Below are 12,797 nucleotides of genomic sequence, written 5' to 3'. Positions count from 1 at the left end.
CTAACACAAACTATGGCTTTTGGTCCTTTGGCACGCTTTCAGGGAATAATGTATGACTATATTCGTTTAGAAGGTCCTGATTCTTGTTCTTCATATTAAAAGAAAACTAAGGTTTTAGTTGTATTCTGTGTGAAAAATAAGTTATTATGGTATGATATTTTTAATTGTCTGTGTTAAATTATGAATATTTTAAATTTTTAAAAGTATGGTCCAACAATTAATAGTTTATACATTAGTAAAAAAAAAGATGATGTGGGTGTTATTTTGAGCCTATTTGGATTTTCTAAAGCTTATTTGTTTATATTAATACTTATGAGATTATATATAGTAGTTTATAAAGTGTAGTTCTGGTGAAAATAGTTTAACATTTTATATTATGGAAATAATTTACACTTAAATATTTATATGATAAACAGTAAGGATTTCTTTGATTTGATTTTGTAAAATTATTTTTTAGTTTTTACAATTTCAAAATTATAAAATTTGTTTGATAGTTTAGTTTTACAAAATTATTTTTTATTTATAGGTTTTAAAAACTAAAGGGGGGGGGGGGGGGGGGGGGGGGGGCTAGACAACGCTTTTTGAAAAGCGCTGTCTAAGGTATACCTAAAAAAATTAAAATAGGAGGGTCTTAGAAAGCGCTTTTGGCCAAAGCGCTGTCTAAGGGGGTGGGGCTTAGACAGCGCTTTTGAAAAGCGCTGTCTAAGGTATACCTAAAAAATTTAAAATAAGAGGGTCTTATAAAGCGCTTTTGGCCAAAGCGCTGTCTAAGGGGGGGGGGGCTTAGACAGCGCTTTTAAGATTTAAAAAAGCGCTGTCTAAACCTTTAGCAGCGGAGGTTTAGACAGCGCTTTAAAGCGCTGTCTAAGGCTAAAAAAAGCGCTGTCTAAGGTCTTGTTTGTTGTAGTGTTTAAAATCTATATCAATTTTTCTCTTTTCCTCTTTTGTCCAAATAGAATCAAGTTTATCTACCACTTTTCTATTTACTTAGTAAGTAGGGATAAATAGACCACTGATTATAGTTTCCCATAATTCATTATTTATACTTTGAATAAAAATTATAAACATAGCTTGTTGTATATCAAATATGCTATTATTAAATAGTGATGGTGTGTTTAGAAAGGAACTCTTGTTGGAATTATTCTTCCTCCTGAGACAATTAGACCTTAAATAGGAGTTAGACTTTGATGCCACTTATTATACATGTAACTTCACCTAAAAGAGGGGGGAGGGGTGAATTGTGAGTTTCAGAAAGAAAAAATAGAATTTGAAAAACTTTTAGAATTAGAATCGAGTTTGAAAACATTTTAGAAAAGGTTTTATAGTTATGCAGCGGAAAATAAACTTGCAGAATATAAAATTCAAAAATTAGAAGTTAAGGGAAGAGAAAAGACATTGGAAGTTATAGAGGTTCAGTAAAAGATAAAAACACCTAATCCTCGTCGCACGAGTTATTCTTGTGAGTATCCAATAAACTTAAAAGTTTTTAGTAGGTTGAACTCTTGAACCCCCTTATGCAAGAAAAAAATGAAGTTTGTTGCTAACTTCCAAACACGGGAGAGAAGCGGCGAACTTTCCTTCCAAATGATAGATCGAAGTTTTTGGTCTCATTTTCACAAGAAACTTGGAGCGGTTAGTCTTCAAGCTTTAAACAAACATTGAGAGATTTTAACACCTGGATGAGTTCACAAACCTAAACTTAGTTTTATAATGGGCTAACCAATAACCTATGAGATTTTACTACCAGGTTGATCTCGAACTAAAACAAGATTTTAACATTGGGCTGAGCTTTAACTGAAACTTGGTTTTATCGCATGTTAACGAAGAACCTATGAGATTTTACAATAGGTCTCATCACAAACCAAAACAATATTTTAACACATGTTGAGCTTGAACCTAAACGAAGACTTGATCACACAGTCGGCAATCAAAACCTTTTCACGAGTTTAGACTTGAACTCAAACAAACAATCCCTAAGTGGATAAAATATCAACCAAGATAAAAACAAAACTCCCTTTGTGAACTTTCAAAACTACCCTTCCAGAATTACAACTTTCTCACTCGCAAAGTGACTTTCTTGAAAAGCAATACAACTAAACTTTTAGTGAGAAAAAGTAAAAAAATAAAATAAAAATTTAGCGAGAGAGTGTGAGAAGTGAGAAATGAAATCATGTTTCTCGATGTTGAAAAGAGTGGAAAGGGACTTATATTTATAGCCTAGAGGTTGACACAAAAAAAGAAAAGATTTTCTGACTTCTAATGACTTAAAAATCGAATGGCAATATACTTCAATCGGTTGGTTAGCCCGAGTTAATCGATTAATAGGCTCAAAATGGTAAGAAGAGATATTTATCCGTTACACCTCATTAAGATGTGTATCCTAATCACTTATGGGGCATTTTTGAATTGACCGAATCAATTGGGTTAAGGTGTCAATCGATTGGCAAAGACAAAAAGTTTCCCAAAGCTTTTCTAATAGCTCCTAACTCAATTGGCACGACTTCAATGTATTTTTGAAAAAAGTATTCTTGAGAAAAATAAGTTTGAAAACAAGTTTACATGTGTGTGGAGGATTTAGCCATGTAATTTTATGATAATGCCGTTATGCATTATAATGTATTCACTCATACAAAATGAGGCAGTCATTTCATACTTTAATATGTTTCAAGACTTATCAGATGCTATATATTTTTTTTAGAAACTTGCTTGAGATTGAGACGAGGCTTGAGATATTCCATTTAGTTTCCATAACTAGATTGTCAAGTTCATTAAACCTTGATGATCTGGTTTCACCTTTAACTGCTCTTTGGTTATCATGGAATACTTGATGTCATTTTAGTTGTCATCATCAAAAGCATGTTATATGACGTGCAACTCAAGTAAAAGATATAACAAATAATTGTTTGGAGTAATTATACTAATGATAATAAAAATACATTTTTTTAATACATTTAATTTTATAAGTTAATTGTAATATACAAATTGAATCAATAGTAAATTTGTTTCTATTATTATTCAATATTTTGATCAGTTTAATATTTTGATCAATAACTTCATGTTCCCATTATTCTTATTTTAATTTGGTCATTTAAAACAATGATAAGTTATGATTTGTTCAAAATTTGTATTCTATAGTTGATCAACATCATCAAAAATATTAATGACAATAAAAATACTTTTTTTAAAATATATTTAATTCTATAATTTAATTGTAATTTAAAAATTAAATCAATAGTAAATTTATTCCTATTATTATTCAGTAACTTCATATTCCCGTTATAATTATTTTAATTTGGTGTTTGAAGAAAATGATAAGTTATGATTTGTTCAAAATTTATAGAATTCATTAAATTTAGTATTGAAGAATGGTTTAATGTTATATTGAAGAATTCATTAAATTTAGTATTTTTTTTTTTTTGCAATCCTCCCAATAAAACTAAGGCATATAGTTAGAGAAAAAAATAGTAAAATGATTGATCTAATAATTTTTGGATCTTATTTTATTTGATCGTTTACATAAATCCAATACTCAATCAAGATCTAAAATAAAAGAAAGTTTTAAAACATTTATTAAATTTAATAACTATTTTTTTTAAATATAGCATAAATGAAATATTGTATTGCTTGCATTAGTTATACAAAAATGTAATCTTTATTGTAATAAATGTTAAATTTACCAATTTTTCCAATGAGAAAGAGAAATCTGACCAAGAAATATGTAGCAACCAAGCAAAGGTTGCGAGAAATGTGTAGTAACCAAGCATCATAAAATGTTTGGACCAATCAAGCAGTGTCGAAATACCAACATGGAACAAAATCAATTTCTGAAGTTTTGGCCAGAAGATTCTTATGAGGTATAACTATTAAAGCAATTGTTACACTAAAAGTCTTATGTTGTAAGATAGTGAATACATTTCGATGTTTATGTGAAATATGTTGATGATATCTATGCATAGGTGCTAAACTTATGAATCGCCTGTTTGAATATGGATGGGAGTATTTGAGGCCTTGTTAACATAATTTGTCCTAGTGTTTTTGAAAATGGCCCAAACTGTACAACATCATGCAGAAATGGTTGTAGCACTGGATCCAAAACCTCTGCAAATGCGAAATAAGTATCATCAATTGTTGATTGCAAAAAATGGAGGTTTGTTCAAATTCCACTATGTAACAATGTTATAGCCATTATTTCGCATTTGCAATTATTATACAAAAAGTCTTATGTTGTAATCATGAGGATTTGCAATGGTCATTGGAGTCTTCCTGGTTTTCTAACCATGACAAAGATGATTAATCATCAAGTCTATTTGTTAGATTAATAAGTACTACTAGATACATAAACATTCAAAGAAATGTACCGTACCGACACTTTTTCTCCATGCGCCTTCAACATATAATAAACTTATGTATTTCCATGATATTTAGCATCAACAGCTGCTTGCAAAATGCAAAATTATAAATTCATACATCACACATTCATAAATAAAAACTTAAAATCAACTTTAAAATGTCTTCCCTCTCTTATTATCTTATCCAAACAATATAGATTTATAAGGAAATAGTGGCCTGATAGACTGTTTTTCCCCAAATTTTGGTGAAGAGGAACTTAACTAACACTGATGGTTGCTTCATGCTATTTGGAGGAATGAGCATTACCACTCAAAATCATCACCAATAGAAGCAAGCTTCAGTTAGAGAACTTCCACATAATATTTCAGACGCAGAAAAACCAAAAAAAACCCTTATTTGATGAATTGAGAGATTACTATTACCTAATCTTCTTCATAGCCTGAAGATTCCAGGTCGGCTACAAATTCTCTTGACTTCTCAAACAAACCCCTTCTAACATATATCATCAGCAAGGTTGTCAAAATAACCTATATAAAGCCACATGTATGATAAACTACTTGGCACAAATTTTCTTTTGAAATTTTGTATAAAGACAAGGAAAACAAACCTTGTTTGGTACTAACCCTTCTGATTTCATATCTTCAATCAACACATCAACTTTTAGGGTTTGTTTGAGAAGATTAGGTTTCAGCAGCAACATGGATTGAAGTAATCAAAGCATTGACTTACCCGCTTGAATCCCGAATCCATACTACCTGAAAGAACAACAACAAAAAGTTAGATACGAAATGGCAAGACAAAGACATCAGTAGCTTTGAGAAGATACAAAATTGCATCTGTAGGATCGAGTTCGATAACTTTATCGACTTCGGTTAGGGATTCATTAGCAAGGTGTTACTGGGTAAGGATCAAGATTTGTTGAGAGAGAGAGAGAGAGATTTCAAATTGAAGATGTTTAGTTGCACGGCATAAGCAAAATGAAGGGAAGTTGGTGAAACTATCCACGTGAAGGAATGTTTATGCAGCAGGGCAATAATGGTATTTCAAGAACATCTAATATTCTTATATTATAGATAAACAAACTCAAAAGAATATTAGCTATTGTCTTATGTGGTATCTTCATTCTCAGCTGATCTAATTACTTCTACCATAGCATTGTCTACCACAATTTGAATATTTCCTATTTCAAGGACATCATTTGTCGACTGTGTGACAAGTTGTGTCTTGAATCTTCCTTCCATCCTTCCATAGGTGCCTCAGAACTAAAGGGCATATCACAATATTAATCATTTTATAATGATTAATAATGTGTATAACAGAAAACATAACAAAAAAGAATATGAGAGAACTCAATTTATATTCTTCTTTCAACCTATACTAGTGTAACACCTATGTTTCGCACAAGTTCACCTTTTAAGCATGAGATATTGATATATGTATAGGGAGTATGGCGATCAATTAAATTGATAATATACTAGATTAAGATCCGTGCGATGCACTGTTGTAAATTAGTTTATTCATTTTTATTGAATTTTAAATATATTAAGAAATTATTTTGAAAAATATGATTACTAAATTTATATTACAGTAATTTGTTGTAAATTATAATTAAGAGAATGATATAAATTAATCACATATAAAAATATACAATTTATTTGAAAGGAAACTACATATTTGTAAATTAAGAATGACATTCGTATTTAGTTTTGTAAATTTAAATAACTATAAAATAATTTTTGTTTTATTTTGATTCTCATGTCTTTTTAGCAGTTATCTTTAATTTGTATATTTAATTTTAAGTTGTTAAAGGTGTGTATTCCCTCTGTTAAACAAAATTAAAAGTTTATTTGCAAATATTATCAAATAAAACTTTATTAGCTTTATAAAATTTATATTTATTTTTGTCAAACTGTAGTATCTAATGAATAAATGGTTGAAAATGCTAGTTGTTATATTAATTTAATTGTTTTTTGAATACTTTATTTTAATTTTATTAATGAGATTGTACAAATTTATTTGATTTTGTCGTTGATATCAATTCAAATATGAGTGTTCTTTTTTAGACATTATTCTCAATATTTTTATTATACTCTCTAAGATTACATGTATATTTTAAAGTTGAAATATAGGAGAATATATATAGTTAGAATAATAATTTTCTTCTTAGATCATTTTAGTTAAAAATGAGAATTTTTTTCGTATTTTCCAAGGTACGAACCTGTGACCTCCATTAGAGATTAAATAATGTAATTGTCTATTTGAAAAGTGAAAATAAGATTTTGGAGGTGCCACATAGGACTATAGGATGATGTGACACGAATCGAATGAAATTCTTAACATGTGTCGCTGTATAATCCAAAGCTTCAGATTTAATATATTATATAGATGTGTATCTATATAATTTGAAGCTTCAGATTTAATATGTTATATAGATTTATTAATGAGATAGTACAAATTTGTTTGATTTTGTCGTTGATATCAATTCAAATATGACTGTTCTTTTTTAGACATTATTCTCCATATTTTTATTATACTGTCTAAGGTTACATGTAGATTTTAAAGTTAAAATATAAGAGAATATATATAGTTAGAATAGCGATTTTCTTCTTAGATCATTTTTGTTAAAAATGAGAATTTTTTTCGTCTTTTCCAAGGTTCGAACCCGTGACCTCCAATAGAGATTAAATATTGTATTTGTCTATTTGAAAAGTGAAATAAGATTTTGGAGGTGACACGTAGGACTATAGGATGATGTGACACGAATGGAATAAAATTCTTAACATGTGTCGCTATATAATCCGAAACTTCAGATTTAATATATTATATAGATTTATTAATGAGATTGTACAAATTTATTTGATTTTGTCGTTGATATCAATTCAAATATGAGTGTTATTTTTTAGACATTATTCTCAATATTTTTATTATACTCTCTAAGGTTACATGTATATTTTAAAGTTAAAATATAGGAGAATATATATAGTTAGAATAGTGATTTTCTTCTTAGATCATTTTTGTTAAAAATGAGAATTTTTTTCGTCTTTTCCAAGATTTGAACCTATGACCTCTTAGATATCAATAACAACTTGCTCACCCCTCCTCTAAGTTGGGAATTCAATTACCATAATACCACTCAAGATGTCTGGCACATCCTGGAAGATATTTTCCTTATTAATATTGATGACATCTTTATGTACTTTGCTACTCCATAGAAGTTGAGAGAAACTTCTTTCAGCACGTAAACCTTGGGAGTCACATGTGTAGTATTTCGTCTACTTTACTTTAAAATCAGGAAGGCAACTAACATTTTCTACCATGCTCATCTCTAAATCAGACAAAATTTATTGAACACAATGTTTTGTTATCCTACCCAACATGGTGTCTATCAATAGATCCTCACTATCTCTCATATTGACACCCTCCAAATTATTGATATCAATAGTAACATTCCAATAGATATTAATGAAAATGCTTTTCACATCTATTTGACAATGTTTGGGATTCAGAATACATGAAGGTCTTGTAATTAAACTAATGGCTTCAAGATGATCAAAAGTTTTAGCATCGCAAAGACTTCTATCTTCTTCAGCAGATATCATGGAAACAAATTGCTCATCATCAAAACCACTTAGATATACATCATTATGTGGAGTGATACCATTTATATATTGTGATATCACTCAATACTCATTGCTATTAGAAGCACAAACCAAAATAGTTCTTTCATTCTTACTCATCACACCTTCCCCTAGTGTCTTGAAATCATCCCATGTATGGTCATGGTTATCATTACCACCACCATTAGCTACAACTATAAGAACTTAAACATCTTCATTGACATGATTATCATCCGCCTTATGCACTTGAGATTTTGTCAATATGTCGGACAAGATGTTTGGCACATCTTTATCACCATCTGGACCATTCAATTTTTTTTTCTAGAAAATCTTTACCAGAAGACATTAGAATGACATGATGATTTCTCATAGGCCCCGACCTGAGTGGAACATTTATATTTCCACAAGTAGTTAGATCAGACTTAACAACAAGAGGAATATTGTGAAGAGAATTAGTATTTTCAGCTTTACCTACCACCCTATCATGATTTTCACCAGTCATATTAGAAGGAATTCTTGAGTCATAACCACTATTCTTCTGAACCACTATAGGTTGTTCAAAATTGGGAGGACCTCCAGCTTGACCATCAACCTTCCCTTTAATGACACAATCCTCATGAGATAATTTAGAATCCTGAGTATGATGTTGAGACATCTTGTCTGACATCTTGGATGGTCTTTCTTTATCAATCTTAAAACCTTGTAATCCCCTGATTTCTTCCTCAGATATGACCTTATTCATGACAACTTATTTATCTTTGTTATTGATATCACTTTGGGAATTGTAGAAGTTCATATTCCACCTTTGATCACTCATGTGGTTTATGCTGATCTTTTTGGTGGATGATGCTTTTCTAAGTAGCACTTAACTATGATTGGCCAATTTACCCAAGTCCTTAATTCTTGCCTTGGCTCTATTTCCAGGAGTAACATGAACTTTTTTCCTTATACATATCCTTTCTAACCCTACTATTAAAATATCTTTCTTCACTTGAGGAACCTCTCTATGTTGTAAGAACTATGGGGCTATTTGAAGTAGCATTGGATGCCAATTTCTTCTTTTCTTGGATTATTGCATCTTATGTTCATAAAATTTGATGGCCAAACAAGCCGAGAATATCCATGCATATCGTGACAATTAGACCTTATATGTCCAAATTTACAACAATGGTGACATTTTAGAGGCAACTTCCTATTAGTACTGTGAAGAGGTGACACATGTTTCACATGAAGCTGTGACATGTGGTTCGACCTTAGAACCTAAGTCTTTATTTCGGGAAGAACAACCTTCAATGTAGGAGTCTTCATGCATTGTTCATTCATGCATGCCCCCCCCCCCCCCCCCCCCCCCCCCAAAAAAACAAATATATCTTCACGTTTCTAGACATTTCTCCACACTCCACCATTCCATCAAACATATTACTTTTAGATTGAATTATGTGTCCTAATTTGAAGTTTAGAGATTAAATCTTTTTTTCTACACCTACGATGGTTAAGGTAACATTCTTTATTTCCTTCTGAAGCACAAATATGGTTATCTTCAGATTATCTATTGTAAAGCATGCTTCTTCCCACTTGGAGAGTAGGAGCATGTATGATGTATCAAGATCTTCTTCAGACGGATCATCAGTACTGGACTCACCTTAATAAGCCATCCTAATGATGGCAGTTTCTTCATCATTTTCGTTATCAGAATCAGACTAAGTGATGGAAAGTCCTTTTTTCTGTTTCTTTAGAAAGGTAGGACATTCTGCTTTAATGTATCCAAAGCTTTCACACTCAAAGTACCGAGTACCCTTGTTACCATTGTGTTTGTCTTCACTCATGCCTTTGATTTGGGGACTGATGTCAGACCTTTTATCTTGAATATTTATCCTCCATTTTCTTTTCATATATTTCAAGGAACTATTGAACTTTTTACCAAGAAGAGCTATATCATCTGATAAGTTATCTTTTTTACCACCTTGACTCTCTTCAGTATTGGAAACAAAGGTTGTACCTTTATTCTTCTTTTTTGATATTTCATTGATAGTCATCTCAAAGGTTTTCAGGGAACCAATGAGTTCATCAACCTTAATACTACTCAAGTCCCGAGTTTCGTCAATAGTAGCCACTTTCATATCAAACTTCTTAGGCAATGATCTGAGTATTTTTCTGGCCAGCGCTTCTTCAAACATCTTTTCACCTAAGGAAAAGGAAGCGTTAGAAATATCATGCAATCTGATATGCAATTCATAGATAGATTCATCTTCATTCATCCTCAAGTTCTCAAACTTAGTTGTAAAGAGTTGCAACCATGACATACGAACTTTGAAGGTGTTTTCATGTGCAGTTTTGAGAATCTCTCATGCTTCTTTAGCTTTTGAACATGTGTTTATCAACCTGAACATGTTCTTGTCCATACCATTGAAGGTAACATTCAAAGTTGTGGGGTGTCCAAGAGCTTCCTCATATTCAACATCAGTCCATTAAGCTTCTAGTTTTAAGCTAGTGGTTCCATCTTCAAAAGTAACCACTGAATTTCTCCACCCTTTTATCACAACTTTCCATGCTTTGTTGCCCATAGATTTGAGAGAGATCACCATAATATCCTTCCAATAATCATAATTGGTGCCGTCCAAAATAGGTGATTTGTTTATTAATCCTTCATGTTTAATTGTCTCCATATGAGCATAATTTATCTTCCCCAGAGCTCACCCAACAGGCTAGGGTGCCTGCTCTGATATCAATTGAAATTTTGTTCCTCGGGGGACAGATGTCGAACACAATTCCCTAGACAACTGGTTCGACAAGATAAACCAGAATCACCATAATAAACACATATTTAATTGTACAAGATGATAGAGCAGAAAAGAAATAAACAACACAATAATTGGTAACACAGTTCGATGCAATAACACCTACATCTGGAGGGTTAGCTTCCAACCCAAGGCATGAAGTTCCCAGAGTCTTAATTCCATCTATCGGATATTATAGGTTAGGATGACTGACTCGTCAACCCATAATATTCCCAAGAGAAATTCGTCTGAGTGTAGTATCGCATAACAATTGTTATCAGGTATACACCTGAATAGTCTCCGCACTACGCCCTAAATAAGCCAAGTTGGGTTAAATGTTCTACGATCCTTAGCTTCTCGGACCCCAAATTAGAGAAAATAATGCCTAACCACAAATAACTTGTGTGACATCATTAACTCCAAAAGGGTCTCCACTGAGTAGATGGGTCTCAAGCCAACTTGTTAAGGACTACTCCACAAAAGTCGAACATGACTATACCATCCTCCTATCTTAATTGCACTCAAGTTAGGGTTAGAACTTATCTCACCACTCAGAGATCACCAAGCACAACAAGCAGATTATATCACACAAACAAGTATACAAACATCAAATATACAAATATATACATAAAAAAGTAGGCTAAACCCACTAAGGACTACTCCCCAGCAGAGTCGCCACTTAATTTCTGTAGCGGTAAATTCATGACCATTAAGCTATGGATAAACTTAACGTCAATAAAACCAGAGTCGCCACCGCGCTTTTATTGTTTTCAAAGGAAAAGGGAAAAGTACGAACAAAACCCAAAGATAAGAAGTTTTCAAATCAAAACTGATAAAATGCCAGAGATTACAGGTAAGGGGGTTGGTTACACAGAGGGAAGCTGTTAGTACCCAAAGTGTCATAGGTACTCCTAGGGAGCCCTTTTTTATGTGTGTATGTGTTTTTGGTATAAAAGATGTTTGCAACAAATGGAGTGTGGGGATAAGAAAAGAATTTATTAGTTATATTTTTATGTTTCACAAGACCTTCGTACTTGTGCCTACATACCAACATAAAAATGAGGGATCAAAACCTCGTAGTTCGTGGTATCAATTTCAAAGTGAGTGGATTGCTTTTAATCAAAATTTGAGTTTAAAAGAGGCATAAAGGCCCCAAAAGTTTGAATGAGTGTTAGTTCTTTTTGTCTTTTGAAATTTTAAGTCAATATGGTTAATTTTATTTACAAGTTTGATTTAAGAAAAGAGTTTAAAAAAGACAATGGCATAAGGCCAATGTTTCTAGTTTGCAATAAAGTCTAAGTTTTAAAATCATAGGCAAAGAAAGGTTTTGGAAAATGGGGGAGAGATTTAATATTTAAGAAATGGGAGGAGATGAAGAGACTAATCCTAAGCATAAAATTAAAAGTTAAGAGTTGAAAAGATCTGATGGGATGCAATCCAATAGACAAGCATGTCATATAGAAAACCCACTTCCCTTTTGGACTTTGAATCAAGCAATAATCAGCAAGCAATTAGCAATATCAAGCATCATGAAGATCAAAGCATCAAATAAATATATCCACATCCAAGCAAGAAAATCCCATAGCTAGAAGTCTTCTTTGTCTCCTCATGTATCAGATGAAATACTCTTTGATCAACTCAGAAGAAGATAATAGACACAAGATCAAAATAACAACTACATCAAGACCATGTAGCAGATGAATTCAAGGGGATCCCAATACTTGCATCAGATAAAAGCTCAAATCATAATAACTTGGTCTCAGAAATGTTGGCATTGTCCAAGTCCTTTTGCTCATGGAATGTTGCCTAATTCTAAGTCCAAAAGTTAAGATTAAACCCAACAGTCCACACAAACGTTTTTTTAGGGTTTTTGTTGTTTATTAAGTATTTTAAGGTCCTAAGACCATAAACACAAACAAAATATAGAAAAAAAAATATATACAATCACAATATATGGCTCAAATGAGCAAAGTTAAAATGGCATAAACATAAACAAGTTAAATGATATGTAAATGACAAATGAAATGGTAAATGACTTGAACTTAAATTGCAT

General features: G+C 31.7%; 1 long non-coding RNA gene across 2 annotated transcripts; it reads right to left on the bottom strand.

The window, feature by feature from the left end:
- Positions 1 to 3,746: 3,746 nt before the first annotated feature.
- Positions 3,747 to 5,733, bottom strand: LOC127120707 (uncharacterized). 2 transcript variants are annotated; one of them, XR_007803240.1, is made up of 4 exons: positions 5,209 to 5,733; positions 4,958 to 5,105; positions 4,359 to 4,877; positions 3,747 to 4,098 (listed from the first exon to the last, which is right to left on the bottom strand). It is a non-coding gene; the product is annotated as an uncharacterized LOC127120707 (long non-coding RNA). The 2 variants fall into 2 exon arrangements; XR_007803239.1 differs by having other exon boundaries at positions 4,364 to 4,877; positions 5,209 to 5,731.
- Between the last annotated feature and the right edge of the window lie 7,064 nt (positions 5,734 to 12,797).

Source organism: Lathyrus oleraceus, chromosome 1 (assembly GCF_024323335.1).
Source record: "Lathyrus oleraceus cultivar Zhongwan6 chromosome 1, CAAS_Psat_ZW6_1.0, whole genome shotgun sequence".
Taxonomy (NCBI): Eukaryota; Viridiplantae; Streptophyta; class Magnoliopsida; order Fabales; family Fabaceae; genus Lathyrus; species Lathyrus oleraceus.
The sequence above is the reverse complement of the archived record's forward strand: the minus strand, read 5'-3'. Positions and strand labels throughout refer to the sequence as shown.